Below are 12866 nucleotides of genomic sequence, written 5' to 3' on the forward strand. Positions count from 1 at the left end.
TTTGGACAGGGGCGGGGTGCAGCGAAGGTCTCTACCAGTTCTTGCTGGAACAGGTAAAAACCAGGGGCGGCACGAACAGGATGAAACAGGCCGTGTTTACACAGCTGCATGCCTCTGATCTCTGGTCTTTTACGTCTCTTTCTCATTTTTTTTTCTCTTTCAAGGCCATACAGACACAAATAGAGCACCTAAATATAGCTGTTTGGCCAGGTTGCTAACCACTCAATGGTACTGATGTTACAGAGTGAAAATGAGAACCCCACCCTTTGAGATTGGCTCTGATTTATGCATGGATCATGTTGCTGTGGTCAGAGGTTGCATTGTCAGTGCAGCCGGTTAAATATCAGGCCTCTGTTTGAAGTTCAAGGTTGAGGAATACACGTCGGCCCTCCCACACACCTGCACGGCCAATTGTTCTGGGACAGGCCCCGCCCCCTCCCAGGTGTCTGGCCTTCCTGAGGGGCTTCTGTGGTAGACCTGAAGGTAGAGGGGCCGGCGAGTCTCATATAACCAGGAGAAAAACACCCACACCACTACAACCCCCTCCCAGAGTCTGAAGTGATGTCATCCTCCTCATCACAGAGTTTCACACACACACACACACACACTCACAATCAGAAGCAGAGCCCACAGCACCGCATGTCACCAAAGCCTGCAGTACAGAAAGGGAGATCAGAGGGCACAGTAGAACGGAGATGAAAGGGAGAAAGATTAGGTGCATCAGTGAAGATGAGTGAAAAGGATGGAATAGAAGGTGAAAGACATTAGAGGTGAGGCGGAGGCAGATGCATTAATCTAATGGCGTACCTGACCGTTTCATCTCTGCAAGAAATCCCCCAATAATTCACACTCAAGTCCGATTACCTAGAGTATGTGGCTCAATTTCATGGCCATTTACTCGTACACAGATACAAACATTAACCTATATGCCCCCGTGTAAACTAGGGATGCATCACTGAGAATAACAATACTATATTGACTATATATCTGATAACAATGGCGTTGTCCGTTTTGCAATGTGCACTATTTCAGGTCCCTCAAAAATTCCGCAAAGTAAAACTTAAAAATCGAAAAGCTGAATTTGATCATAAATCATTGCATGTTTATACAACCAATAGAAAATACCATAGCAAATGCACATGATCTTAAACGTTGATACACTGATACTGTATACCAGTTTATTATCTTAATGCCTATCTGGATTACAGTACAGGAATAATGAAAGCATTTACATCTGGTAATGAAATGCCGTGTAGCGCATCTTTTGTATATACATGACTTTGCAAATATGTGAGAAATGCAGAAATGCATTTTTCTTATCCAGGTACAACATCTAGATATGAATGCGTGGTCTGAATGGGGCGGCGGTGACATCAGTTCACAGTTACATACTATGCAAGTCTGGTCGAACACACACCCACCAATTCATACACAGCCAGGCATACTGCAGTGCCTGGGATGGGTTACCATGGCTACCAGCCCTGAAGGGGCCGGTGAGGTGGACCGGTCTTGTCCAGTTGTGTTGATAAGTGAGCTGGAGTGGCGCTCCACACTCTTCTCCATCAACACAGGTCACACTCATCCTCATCAATGTCATGCAAACAATGCGAACACGAACAACCCCTCCACGCCAAGACGCCACTCCACGGTGGTTACTGGGACTCCCCGTTTAAATACATTCAAAAAGGTGTTGATCTGCCTAAACAAAGGACGGCTGTGAAGAATAAACAGCAGCAGCCGAAAACAGGTCAGCAAACATGTCCAGTCAGCAGCGCGGCAGCCGCCTTCTGATAATGCAGCTCAGCCTGGTCCAATTAACACAGAGAGGAGAGAGGGATGGAGAAATGGAGAGATAATAAACACGCACACTCTCTTTATAAAAATCTCTCTAATTACCTAGGATAATAAATACATTTTCAAAAAAGGATGCATATTAAACACACACACATTTTATAAAAAATCCTTTTTGTTCTCATTTTAGATGATAGAAGGATAATTGCATATAAAATACATATAAAAGCGAACCAAAAAAACATCAGCAGCTGTGTATGATGCGGCTGTGAGCCGCCGGCAGCGCCGGGACGGCAGCCTGAGGCAGGAGGTGATGGCTGCACTGCGCCGGCGCTCCTCTGGATATGAGCAAATGGAGTGAACCGGGCCGGACGGGGCCACTGGGTCACCGCAGGACCGCAGGAGAGAGACACAGGGGGCCTTTCTGACAGAGTCGTCCTTCAAACTGCCTGTCTGCTGCTAACAGCCCCCACTGCAGCACGGCACGAGACAACTGAGACGCTGCTCTGTGATTTGTCCTGCCGGCACAGTGACATGTTGGAAGAGGAGGGTGAGAGTGCGAGCAGACATGCGTGGAGGATGCACAAACATTGGAAAATAGGCATTTGTCGTACGTGATATGAGTATCACAGTCTCGTGTTTTTTTTAAAGACACAACAGACGCGTGCATCAGCTGCCATCAAGAGTCATCGGTGCTGTGGGAGCTGCGAGCAGAAACAGGCAGAGTCTCCGGAGGGCAGACGGGCTTTTTTTACCCTCCTCAGAACTGGAGTAGGCTAATTGGAAAAAGAGTCCCACTTTAAATAATAATAATAACAACTGCACTTCCTGTCTGAGCCCGTGTAAGGGAATGAGCATGTGAGTAGAAATGTAAAAACCAAATTAAAATAGGGCCATGCTGGGAAATGCATTCTTTCCTAGCCCTGCTGATGATCGATGAGGAGAGCCGTGGCACAAAACTGGCCACTCAGCGTTATGATGCAGTTCCAACACTGCACTGATTCAAATAGCGAGTGTGCATACCAAGAGACCTGGAAAACGGCAAAAAAACGTGCGTTTCCAATGACTGGTCTGTAAAGCTCCCTTTCAAAGCAATCCGGCAGCCGGCAGGGGCTGCGTTTCACGAGAGCAGGACGCGGACTGGCTTAATATCGATGCCAGTCAGCTGTCAGACGGAGGTGTTGAAATCGGTGAGGGGGTGGGGGGGGGGCGTCACTGGTATCGTCAAGGTCACCAACAGTAAAGTCACGAAGAGGCTCGAGCTTGCGTCAGTGGGCGCAGAGTGGCTGCTCGACCCCACACGCAGCTGCTGCACATCAACACAGGAAGTGTGCAGAGCCTGCCAGAGCTATTTACATACACACACACACACACACACACACACACACACACACGAAAAAACCACAGACAAGGTTACACCACACATATACAGAGCTGTACTATAATAATAATAATAATAATAATAATAACAATAATGGTGGAATAATATTCAGAATAGTGGTATGGTGTTTAGTGATATGGCTTCACGCCTCCGAGGTTGTAAGTTCGAAGCTCTGACTTTCTGTGTGCAAAGTTTGAATGTTCTTCGCCTGTTGGGGCAGGTTTCCACTGGGCTTTGGAATTGTCTATAGGTGTGAGTGAATTGTGAATCGGAGTCACCTAGGTTGTCCCGGGACCCTGATGGAAAGTGAGTGAATAACGTCCAAAATACATATGAAGTGAGAGAAAAGGTCTGCCTGTCCAAAATATTATTACACAGCAGATTGTAGCTATGCGGCTTTAGCGTGTTTTACTAGCGGAACACGACAAATCCCCCATTCCAAGGCAGCCTGTGGAGCACGGTCAGTGCGAGGAGACGGAACTCCAGCAAGATGAGCTCCACCTGAGCTCCACTCCACCGCCGTCCGCTCATCCACTCAGCCAATCGGACGCAGGGCCTGCAGCTGTCTTTGTTTTCCCAGCGCACCTCTCATTACCTCTCCAGACATCACACACACACACAGATGAAAGGACACACAGGCACACTCTAGATCTCTCGTACACATGCGCAATTGTGCCAACATTGACACTACTAGAACAAAGACATTGACCTTGTGCTTTCTCAGTAAAAAAAACATCTCAAATGTAAGAACCCTGCTCTTACACAGAGGAACTCTGTGCTGTTTATTTCCATAAAACCAGACCACTTAGTTCCTCTGGTGAAAGATGGGGCGACCTGCAGCGCAGCGCAGGGTCTGAGCCACGGGCTAATATTCCAGTCAGTCTGCAGCATGGAGGACCTCCGTCTCGGAGCGTTCATCGATAAACACTCTACATTCAAATAAATCACAAAACATAACATGACACACAGAGAACACACAAAAATCCTGAATTTACACAACCATATGAGGGCATCCACACGATGCTCAGAGAAAAAGCAGTCCCGTAAACCCCACATCGCCCCTCTCTTACTGCCACACAGCAGAGACGGACTGAAGGCACTTCTGGAAGAGGGCCGGATCAGCCAAGTGGCCGCTGAAGAGCCCAACATGAGTGAAACCATCATTCATAACGGCCAAAAACGTGCACGACCTCCAACGTGCAATAGCCAGTCAAATTTTACATTTTATATACATATAAAACACTCTCCACCTATTACAAGACTGTATGTCTGTACTATATATGTGAAATTATAGAATGCTATTTCATAATTACATAATTTTTCAGTTAATTAACAGAACTGCTGTCGAGAGTCACATCCCACTCTTTTACACTTTAACAAATGTCTTACCACTTGAATATACTTTTATCTTCATTTGATCAGAATGCAAATGAACAATAACAGCTCCCTTGAATTTGCATGAATAATCTGCTTTTGAGTCCACATGTATGTGTGTGTGTGTGTGTGTGTGTGTATGCTTCGGGATGTGTGAAGAGTTTGCCTCGGGGTTGACAGTTCTGGTAATAAGCAAGACTGGTATATGAGGATAGGGTATGACTGACAGTGGAGGGCACTGGCTCAGACAGCAGAGCAGAGCCCCTCCCCGGGAGCAGGGTAAACACCACCCGACTCTCCTATTGATTTTTCACCATAAATCTCTGCTTATTTTATTGCACATATGAAGCATTACACTGGGTGCGGTGGAGACTATTCATATATATCATTCAGCTGAGAGCACTGATACCAAAGCCTCTGTTGGACCAAGCTTTCATTTGTGATATGACCTCAAAATATTTCACAATATACTCACAAGAACAACATCTCTTACAATTTGTTACTATGCAGTCTGGATTCTATTCAGTAGGATTACATTTATCAATAATGATAACAATATTCTTCTAATATTCACAATTGCAAATAATGGAAATAACACATCAGTGCTGCTTGTGTGAAAGGAAACATTGTCCAGGTGTACACAGAACGGTAATGGAGGTAGGAAACCCTTATAAAAGACCCGTGGCCAACCTTGGCTTATTATCCGGCAGAGCAAAGCGGGGAGGGAAAAGTCAGAGTCTGAATATTGAAACGTAATCACCTGAAAAGTCAATTAAAATCCCACACTGCTTAGTGGTGAAGTGTGGGGGTCGTTTTCATCAGCTACAGTGACAACAGGGTACAGCTTCTGTCGAAAATTAATCAGTGGAAATGAAAATGTCAGCGCACCCCAACACACACACACACACACACACACACACACACACACACACACGCACACACACACGCACACAGTGCTCTGATGTCTATCTGCAGTGTTTGTGACAGTTGACTTCCTTCCTTTAGCAACACAAGTGTGCTGGAAAAAACAAAGGTCTCAGCATTAAAAAAATATATAAAGTCACGATTCATATAATGGACCGATGTCCTTTTAATGTTAGAATTAAACTGAAATAAGGTCAAGAGGATTATTTTATTCCTTTTTTTTCCTCAATGCCTTTTTTCTTCCCCCAATGACGCCATTGCAGTAATAGGCTGGAATATAGCCTGTGCTCTAGGCCATTAAAGACGCTGGTGTGACGTTAAATGCTATGTTTAAGGTTTGTGATTGATAAAAGAAAAATTTATTTTTAAACAAAAAGAACAGATTAGAGACAATGGGTTCTCTATTGAGCTAAGTGGCGTGTTATCAGTATCAACCAATGAGGATATCTGAATGCCGCACTGAATGTGACTGCATTAAAAAAACAGCACAGAATGGGTTCAGATATACTGTATCTGATAATACAATCAGAACGTGAAGTCCAAACCCATAAAAGCTGCCATAACCATTAGCACTAGCAACACACCGAAATCTGCAGCATAGGAGCTGAACTGGCTGCCGTTATCTGCATAGTTGCTGCGCACTTTCCTACCTGGAATGAAAATAAGAGCAGCCAAGTGAGCAAATCATAGACTCACACACACACAACGCTTGTGTGTGCCAGAGGTGGTTGTTGACACAGTACATTAACTTAACTTATTTTTGTATAATGTCATCCTAATGTAAGTAACGTCTTAATGTGATGTATGCTGTGCATCAAAAAATCTGCAGCCTATTCAACCAGTTAATACACGGCTAAATTTGCTTTTACAATGAATTACAGCCATTATATGGCATACACTACCAGCCAAAAGTTTAGGCACACCTACACTGTGGCAGTAATGGAGACTAATATCCAGTGGAATAAACATATTTAGTATTTGTTCTATCAGGAGAAAGTGAAGTATGTTTGATGAATTTGCCTCTTTTTACCTTCATGGCGGCTTTGTTCACCATCGTCATCACCAAAAGCTGCTTGAAGAGATGCTCATTAACATGAGTGAATGATGAGAAAGTGTTCAGCATGAACCTTCAGGACCATCCCTGATGTCCAACTTAAGGTGGTGGAGAGAAGCCAAGAGTGTAAAACGCTGCTCCCTGACTTGGAGAGACGCAAATGTTTGCAAATTTCTTGTGTCACGTGTGTTATTTCATATTGCTGTGCCTTCGGTGGGTCCACGCTGTTGTCCCATGTTCAGTCAATTCCAGGACAAAGGAGAGCCACATTCCTGGTCCTTATTGAGCATGCCCAGTGTGGATGTTGTGAGGAGACTCAGAGATGTGGACTGCATGATTAGAGAGCACGTTCCAGAAGCTCTAAACCTTCTCACGTCCGCACGGCCCACTCCCCACGCCACATGTTGAATCAAACAATTGTCCTGTGGCTTCTATCAGGAGAAGTGAGAATATTTTCTGCAGCAGCAGCTATTATTAATAAGAGAGAGTAGCGAACAATCCAGATAATAACTGAGCCAAATTAACCAATTCATTTTTCGTAAGGATATTCAAGGCAGAATGATTATTCCATTGTATTCAGCAAAGACACAAACAAACACTATTCCATCACATCCCATCCATCAGCAGAAAAGCTGTTTTCACAACAAGCCAACATTTAATCTCCGAAGAAAGAGAAAGAATTCGTTTCCTCTCTCTCTGTCCAGACATGAGGAATGGAGAGAGCCTCCGTGGCGCTAATCCAAACAAGTCAGATTTCCCGGAGGGCCACATCTGAGAAAATGGAGGATCTGCAGAACTGTCGAAGGTTTGCTTGATTCCCCTCCAGGAATCTGAGATAAGATGGCCCTTTCAGAAAGCAGGACCCTCTGACCACAGATTCCAAAACGTGTCATCTTGAGTGATCTGGTGGTAAATCCTTCTATCATCTAAACACACACACAAAAATGTCCAGTCTGACAAACCAAATAATACAATAATATAGTACTAATATACTAATAGCATGGAATATTATATTATGCTCTATCATTTATTTTCTGGCATACAGAGGACAGGTGTTGTCTATTAAATGGTGCAGCTAAATGCAGAGCCGATAAAAACAAACAGACCCGTGCAAGCGGAATTCGAACCACGGCCACAGCCTGCATGCAAGAATGATGTACTGGGGAAAGACACCAGTCATGGATAAGCCCATTGCAGTTTCATTCAATTTTTTTAAAAACAATGATTTTTCATGGATTTTTTCATATAATCTTATAATTAATACATTCAATTAAGGCTGTTAACTGTAGTGTAACTATCAATACTTGATGGTGCATTTGCAAAAAAATACTGGCAGCAGCACTTCAGAGAGACATCCCAGCTCGTTCTCAGCATCTATGTCTCCATCTTACACACAGACAGGGAACATTTCAAACACACAGGACACAAAATGTCCAGAAAGACCCAGAACAATAAACAGCCTGAGGATGTGCTCACACACCCTGACAAACACATCAATCATTCAGAAAAGGCGGCTCACGGCCTATCAATCCCTCCTCACACACGTTAAACCAACCGATCGGTCAACAAACACAGCTCAGAGGCGTCAATCTGGCCTGATGATGAGTGGGCCGGGTGGAAAACACTCAAAATGGGACTCGTCCAGAGGGCACCAACATGTCACACACAAGAGATGGATGATAAATACATGATGCACCACACACAAGACTAACATCAAGCAGATATCCACGTAACGGGCTGATAAAGGAAACACTTACGACATTTTAGCAGTGCCCTTAACCAGAGCGGCTTAGTTACAGGGACAGTCCTCCTGGGGACACTCAGGGTTAAGTGTCTTGCTCAGGGTCACAATGGCAGTAAGTGGGGTTTAAATCTGTGACTTTATGGTCTTCTGCTTCATAGGTGACTGTGTTACTTACTAGGCTACTGCACACCCTCACCAAATAAAAAGCTATTAAAAGCCAGAAAGCAAGCAATGTGGTGAAGATGTAAAGATGAAGGTGATGAAGAAAGCGTCCTCTCAGAAAAGACACCCTCTTCCCTCGTAACGTTCAAGTCCAACCTCCACATTGGCTTCCTGGGTCCACATAATGAGAATGCAGTCTTAGTACAGGATAATTATCTTCATTAGGGTTTGGACATGTTTCAATACTGACCAAAATACTGCCTGCAGCTATTTGTGTGCTGAAAAGAAATGGTTAAACCAATTAAAAATTAACCAGTTCCATTCCCTAAAATGTTAATTACTGTTTAACAACATGCAATATTGTGCTGATATCTGCGTACCACTACCAGCACAGAAAAATCACATCACCCATACAATGGACAAAAAAAAAGTTATCTACGCATTATGTGGAGAAAATAGCGGAGAAAGAGAAAAGTCCCGGCCAGCCCTGGTTTTCCGCAAGGTCATGTGACATCCCTACATGTGCGGCGTAAAAATACCCTGTTGTCCATTCCTCCAGGGCTGGCAGAAGCTGGGGATATTTCAGGATCTGGCCCCATGAGGATGGTCTCTTCCCCTGGACCTCCCCCAAGCCCACAGCTGAGGTCGGCAGCAGGGATTCAAAGGATTTGAATAAAATCTCCACTAAGTCTGGCTTATAAAAATGCAACGGATTAAATTACCCCGAAACATTGTCTTCGGTGTAAATATTTTCCAGATCATCCACTTAGGCTGCAGGCGGCCTGTAATGATGTCACATTGGCAACAATACACAATATGATGCAGGGACTGGGCCAAACTGGAAAGTAAATGGTTTCTATTCTAAAACAGTGTAATCTATAACTTCTTCTTCCAGCGTCTGACCTAAATCAGAAGAACAATGGTCGCAATCTGGACAACGATGCATAAAGATATAAGGGTAAGAACATCAATATGATTTACCTGGCTATTCCGTATGTAAATTATGGAAGCATATCTGGAGTTCTCTTCTGTGTGTGTGTGTGTGTGTGTGTGTGTTAGCACTGTGGCTGCTGACAGGACACCATTCTGGACGTGGCCCAGTTTGGCCGCGTGCAGTTTCCAGCTCCCGCTTTCGGCAGGACTCCTGGGCCGACGGTCCCCGGAGCGCAGGCATTCCGCGCTGCCGGTCCAGGAGTCTGCAGAACAGCTTTTCACCCCCCACCCCCTCACCGGGAGACAGCCCTTGTGGAAACATTAGGTCGTCGTTGCTTTGCTACGTTTGTCTCGTTGAAATGTTGCTCCCTGTGAGGTGAGAGAAGGACAACTAAATAAATGTAATTAAGAAGGAGAAGAATGACAGGAAATACGTACATTCAAACCCAGACGACGGATGGTTTTAAGCAAATGTGCTGCGTCTGTCCGACCATTTTCAAAAATGACTTTCTGTCTCTTTATTCTGTCGTTTTTTTTCAGCATCATTCTTTCTTCCACTATGCTTCTCATAAGTCATGGCCGACACCCTGACTGACCAGTAAAGTGCTTGCCCTCTCAGTACCAATTCGGCGTAGGCTCCTGGGATGGCCCACAAGAAACCGGGCAAGGAAAGTACTCCTCTCAGTACTGGGACGGGTGGCGCAGCATCCACACTTCTATAACACTTCAAGACTTAAATAACTCCTAACCCACTCCCGGCTTCTCAATGAACCTCAAGCACGGATCTTTAGCCCCCAACTTCACAACGTGACATCAGTGAAACCTTTAAGCCCCTCTGGCACCGCAGCTATTTCTCGCCAGAGCTGAGGAGGCTCGTGTTGCTGACCGCCGGGGTCCAGATGAAAAGCCACTGCCGGCGGAGAACAACCAGCCTCTCGTCCTGACCTGGGTGCACTCAGCCTTGACAATGGTCACCTCCATTTCCTGCTTCAGGGCCTGGCATCTGGGGCCCAGCAGTTTCCATCTGTTACCTCTGACATGCTCCATACTGACCACCTGTTACTTCACCCACCTACTGCTCAGTGGGCATCAGTGACCTCTGACCCTTCAGAAGCAACTACAGTACATCCTGGCACGATCCTTTATCCAAAGCCATTCCCATTTTCTCAGGGGCTCCCGTTTAAACGTCTGCAGCGCTAGTTTTGTGAGTGCGTTAAAGCCGAAAAAGCATCTAGCCTCAGTATAAAACACAAAAATGCTGGCCCTATAGCGCAAGTATGAATATAAAACCCAGCTGAGCAACATGAATGTTTACTGATGAGGACGCCTGCGGTCGGCTGTAACCACGCTGTGCGCCTGTAAAACGTTCAAAAACGCCACCCCAGAGGGACGAGGAACGTTCTCACAATGGGAACCCTGCAGGAGCCGCTCCCATTTGAGCCGCTCGCACGGACATCAAAGATTTCATGTGTACACACCCAGCCCGCTTGTGTGCACCGTTGTTTATGACCGCGTGCGTTCATTAAAAACAAGTTTGCGTGTGCTTGTGCCAGGTTGGGATGTAGCAATCTCCGGATATCGCCACTCAGAACAGCGAAACCCAGTAAAGGGGGACTTCGAGAAATCGAAAGCCCATCTTCCAAATCCATTTTCCTTCAGATCGAGATTCTTTGTTGTCCATAAATGACTTTCTTTTCCCCAAAAGCCCCAGTAATGACACACCGGGTCCTTTCATTATCCCCCGCCAGCCAGGCTTAATCCCGGATCTGCCGCCGTGGAGGCACTAGCCACATAAAGGTCGGTGTCCAGCGGAAAACCGGAGCGCCGTGCAGATGCTGAGGCAACATTCCTTCCCACTGCTGGGAAACAGGGACGAGAGCGCATGTAAAGGTCACAGCATGAATCCCTGTGAAATGGAGACACTGTCTTGGGGGAGAAGAGCGGAAAAAAGAAAAAAAAAAACACCTATTTTTCTTCACTTATCGCTTTCCTCTGCCCACCACTCTCTCATCTTTTTTTTTTTTCTACATCCCCAATCAGGCACAGGCTTGGTTCCATCAGGAGAAAGGTCACGAGAGGAGACAGCATGAGCAAGCTGAAAATGAGACATTTCCAGAAGAAACGTTCCTCCGCGCCGGGCAAGCTGGCAGCCGGTAAGAGGACGATAATGGAGTGATGGAGGTCGGTCAGGGTCAGAGCCGCGGTGACGGGGCCGGGGGCGGCTCCCCTCATACCCTCGCCACTGGAAAATTTCAGGAACTATTCCTTAATTATTCATCCGGAGCTAATGTTTGTCATTTCACTCAGCCGACATGATTACAGCGAGGTTCTCAACCCGCTGAAATCCTGCACTAATGATGGTCGGAATTCCATAAACAATTCAGCCGCCACTCGCCCCGTCACTTATGAAAGTGAATTCTGACTGGTCGGTGCAGTCATTATTGACAGGAGATGTCATCTGGACGTAATGCAGCCAGCAAAAGGTAACCTTCACACAGGTTACTGCGCGTCTGGGCCGAAGATTACCTACGCGTCACACCATTAGTGTGCAGGTTAAGCATGTCGGATACGAATTAAAAAGTCCATTTACCTCGACAGCCAGCACGTCGCTGTCTCTGTTAAAGAAGCAGGTCGCTTTTAAATGTTTAATGCTTAAATGCATTGACGCTGATACAGTTTAGTGCAAGTTGAATTGCGAGTTTGAGATCTGTCGACCAAAAGGTGCAGCGTCCACGCCGACCGTAATGGACGGATTATGTCGAATACCTAAAGAAACACGTGTTCACATCTCGGGGGACCATCGCACAGAGTAGTATCTGCATCTGTATAATCATAGATTGATCAGTTCGATTGGACTGACCTGAATCGACTGAAATACGGAGCTTTGTTGCGTATATACTATCTACCCAAGCCTCTGACAGAAAATAAGCCTGCTGTTGCTCCCCTGATGGCGGGGAAGCAGAAAATTGACAGTATTGCCCTTAATTTCATACATGTCACAGGGAAAGGGTTCAAAAGTCCACGTTGTCCCCAGGGTCCCTGGCTGAACAGCCGAAGCCGACTGCTCTGGTGGCTGCAGAGGCTTCCAGATGAATGTCACAGCATTTCGGAGTCATTAGAGGGGTTTATAAAACAGCGGATTAGGAGTAAATGAGGGGGAGGGCTGGCTGCGGGCATCTACACAATCGTACAAAGCAGCGCAGAACGCCCGAGGCCCTAGAACAGCGGCGGCCATTGTGATGGTGCCGTCCGGTTACCCCCCCCCCCCCCCCCCCCCCCCCCCACCCTCTCCTCTCTCGCTCCTGCTCTTCAGCTGACCCTTTCGACAGCTCCGTCGTCTCCCTGCCAGCGTCCCTGCCTTTCAAATGATGATCAATTCCCGGGCAGGGCTGCGGCTCCTCACTGTCGTATCGACTGGCCGATTCGGGGACAAGCGAGCCCGTGATCCCGCCCGCGTGTGCCGCGACTCGAACGCACGCGGTGATCGATGGGCGGCCATTAAC

At 46.2% G+C, this 12866-nt stretch overlaps 1 protein-coding gene across 1 annotated transcript in view; it reads right to left on the reverse strand.

Moving 5' to 3' along the window:
* Window positions 1-12866, reverse strand: part of bcar1 (BCAR1 scaffold protein, Cas family member) — a 54167-nt gene that overhangs the window by 36921 nt on the left and 4380 nt on the right. The gene's annotated exons all lie outside the window — the stretch shown is intronic.

Source organism: Denticeps clupeoides, chromosome 17 (genome assembly GCF_900700375.1).
Source record: "Denticeps clupeoides chromosome 17, fDenClu1.1, whole genome shotgun sequence".
NCBI classification, from domain to species: Eukaryota; Metazoa; Chordata; class Actinopteri; order Clupeiformes; family Denticipitidae; genus Denticeps; species Denticeps clupeoides.